The sequence below is a fragment of the Equus asinus genome, chromosome 22 (assembly GCF_041296235.1).
Source record: "Equus asinus isolate D_3611 breed Donkey chromosome 22, EquAss-T2T_v2, whole genome shotgun sequence".
Lineage (NCBI taxonomy): Eukaryota > Metazoa > Chordata > Mammalia > Perissodactyla > Equidae > Equus > Equus asinus.
Genome location: NC_091811.1, coordinates 41,881,370 through 41,885,188, shown reverse-complemented (window position 1 = coordinate 41,885,188; position 3,819 = coordinate 41,881,370). Strand labels below are relative to the sequence as shown.

At 38.3% G+C, this 3,819-nt stretch overlaps 1 pseudogene; it reads left to right on the top strand.

Moving 5' to 3' along the window:
- Window positions 1-757: 757 nt before the first annotated feature.
- On the top strand, window positions 758-1,743 carry LOC106833453 (glyceraldehyde-3-phosphate dehydrogenase-like; annotated as a pseudogene).
- The last annotated feature ends 2,076 nt before the right edge of the window (window positions 1,744-3,819 follow it).

Here is a 3,819-nt window from a genome sequence, read left to right as displayed (position 1 = left end):
TGCAATAAAACTTTTTAAATTCATGCTAAGAAGTATGCAGGATAAGGTGACGTGGAAGAACAAGTTTTCGATAATAATAAGACTGGTTTATTTTACAAGGACTTTAGCAAACAAAACTATATAACGCAAATGGCATTTTGGTTGACAAATAGCAAATTAGTATTTGCTAATTCAGTGTTAGCAGTGACCTTGTAGAACGTAACCATCATGAATAATGGGAATCAGCTGTATATCACATTCAAGCAGAAGCATCCAAAGCTACTGCCCAGCTAACTCTCGCTCTTTTCCCTCTGCCATGAGAATGTCAGGTTCTACGCAGGGACTGTTTCTTAAGCCTGGATTCTGGAATGGGAATACACATAGAGTCGAGTCACAGCAGCCAACCCACAGCTGTCTACATATAATGTGAATGAGAAATAAACGTTGTTTGGGGTTGTTACTGCTGTAAATCTACCTAAGATAGTGCATTTATCATGTTGCTAAAATTATTTATCAGTGAAAAACTATTTATAGTGTAAACACTTGACAGCAGGTCACATGTTCTGTGTCTTACATGGTGTCAAACACACAGTAGCCCTCCATAATTATTTAACCAATGAATAAATAAAAAAGAGCTGGGAGATATCATAGGATTTAATATCACTTATGTCTGTTTGGAAGGAGAAAAGTAATTAAAGTCGCTGGGGCTCTTTGCTCCTCCCTGTTTGACAAGCAGCTGCATCTTCTTGTGCAGTGCAAGCCACTTCCCTGAGATATGATGGTGAAGGCTGAAGTAAATGCATTTTGCTGTTTTGGGCACTTGGTCACCAGGGCTGCTTTTAACTGGCAAAGTCGATATTGTCACCATCAACGACTCCTTCATTAGCCTCAACTACATAGTCTACATGTTCCAGAATGATTCCACTCATGGCAAGTTCAATGGCACAGTCAAAGTTGAGAACTGGAAGCCTGTCATCAATGGAAAGCTTGTCTCCATCTTCAAGGAGTGAGATCCTGCCAATATCAAATGGGGTGATGCTGGTGCTGAATATATTGTTGAATCCACTGGTGTCTTCACTAGCTTGGAGAAGGCTGGGGCCCACTTGAAGGGTGGAGCCAAAAGGGTCATCATCTCTGCCTCTTCTGCTGATGCCCCGTGTTTGTGATGGGCATGAACTATGAGAAGTATGACAACTCCCTCAAGGTTGTCAGCAGTGCCTCCTCCACTACCAACTGCTTGGCCCCCTTGGCCAAGGTCATCCATGACAACTTTGGCATGATAGAGGGATTCGTGACCATAGTCCATGCCATCACTGCCACCCAGAAGACCGTGGATGGTCCCTCTGGGAAGCTGTGGTGTGATGGCCATGGGGCTACCCTGCTTCTACTGGCACTGCCAAGGTTGTGGGCAAGGTCATCCCTGAGCTAAATGGGAAGCTCACTGGAGTGGCCTTCTGTTTCCCCACCTCCAATGCATCAGTTGTGGATCTGGTCTGCAGTTTGGAGAAAGCTGCCAAATACAATAACATCAAGAAGGTGGTGAAGCATGCATTGGAGGACCACCTGAAGGGCATCCTGGGTTATACTGAGGACTGAATTGTCTCCTGTGACTTTAAGAGTGGCACTCACTCTTCTGTCTTTGATACTGGGGCTGAAATTGCCCTCAACAACCGCTTTGTCAAGCTCTTTTCTTGGAATGACGGTGAATTTGGCTAGAGCAACAGGGTGGTGGACCTTATGGTCCAAACGGCCTCCAGAAGTTAGAGTTCCCTGGATCACCAGCTGCAGCGAGAGCAAGGGAGAAAGAGAGAGGCCCTCAGCTGTTAGGAAGACTTTGCCTTAACTTGATCCCCCACCACACTGAGAATTTCCCATCCTTGACACAGTTTCCAACCCAGACCAATTGAAGAAGTGGAGGGACTTAGGGGGCCCTCCTTATCGTGTACCCTCAATAAAGCACTCTGTACCTAGGCAAAAAAATAAATAAATAAAATCATCAGGGACTACTTGAGGAGATGGGAATAGATTGGGTCCTAGGAAACATCATTAAGTCATTTGCCCAACTCTGTGCAATGACATTCACCCAAGATTCTGATGCTAATTCAGTCTAGAAAGCAGTATGGTAAAGCTTGAGTAATGAGTCTTGTGCTTGATATGCTCCCAGTAAATAGTTGATAAATATCTGTTGATTGTAATGCCATTTTAAATCACATTTCATGAAAAATGTACCCTGTCTTATTAAAATAAGGAAATAAACTAGAACCCAAGGATATCCCATAAAAGAGTATAATATTTCTTTGATTAGCAAATGAGTGATTAAAAAATTCCATGTTACTAAATCAAGACACAGCAACACAAATTTGCTTCCTTCATTTATTTTGAAGGATAAAATTTAATTTTAATTATTTATGATAGTTTTAGATATGCTTGCAAATTTATTTCTGTGTTTGGAAAGTATAATTAAATCTCTGCTTTGGGAGATATTGTTAATGTGTAAGGATAAATCTGAAAGCACGTTGTGAAAATGGGAGCACTAAGACCTTAGTCCAAATAACTGCCTTTCTCTTTTAGCAACTTTAAACGCTATGTGTAGGATGAATCGTTTACATCCAGAAGTGTTACACTTGATATAAAATAGGTCTTCTTGAGACTGCTACTATTTTCTTTTTTTCAGTACTGCAGGAAGGTAATATGTCAATTACTTCACATATGAAATTTTTGAAGAATAGTAAATGTTACATGACATCTTTTATTTGTGTCTCAGAAGGTTTTTCTAGATGCTATAGTTGTCCCAAGCATAAAATAATTGTTAGTCTAAACTGGACTAATGACTATTATTATAAGAAGACCTTATAACTGCATTTTGTCTTTTTTATTAATGTTCTTCTAGGTTTTACATTGACCTACTAATAAAGAAAATTCTAAATCATCACAATATTTGCTACTAAATCAATGAATTACTGCAAGTATAAAATAGAAGAGTCCAAACTTCAACCATTTACTTTATTGCTATAGAAAGTGCGCTTGCTGCACTTGATTAAACAAAAAAAACCTTCCTGTAAATCTTTGAGAGTCTTTGATATGTAATCATTCAATAAAATAGGTCATTGATAATATTAACTATAGAAAATAAAAACATTTGTCTGACAAATTTTTAAGAAAACTGATGCACCTGAAAAAATACTCATAAACCAGATTCATTTATTCCTCATATTAGAGAAAGCTTCCCACAGATGCTCAGCCTTAAAAAACAGAAAAATATAATTCAGATAGGTGTCAAAAAAAGAGTAAGGAAGGAAGGAGAGCATTCCTTTCAGAGATAGCACTATGTGAGAAAGTAAGGATGTATGAAAACATGAAAGATTTGAAGAACTTCATTCAAATTCTGTTTTCAGAAGAGAACTATAGAGTAGAGAAATATAAATATGAACATATATATTTATTTATCATAGGCTGTTTAAATCCCCATGGCAGCCAGTCATCTGCTTTCATATATCACTTTGTGGAAGGACATCAACATTACTCCAGGTTCCAAGATGAGTGAGATACCAGGTCTTCAAGAGTCATTGTTTCTCAAAAGTATTTACATATTCCATGTGCTCTTGTCCACAGTCATGCCCACTTTACTGATCTTTCAAGATAATTCACATCAAACTATGTCTGGCCAATATTGATACATTTAAGAGAAATAGAGCTATTTCTTGTATACTGATTAGAAGTGCTTGCAGCCTAAATAAGAAAAATTGAATCTTTTAAAAGATGAGAAGTGATACTACTTCTAAGTCCATACTTTATTCTGTTTTTGCAAGTAAATCTGTGCTAATGGAAAGCATCCTTTTC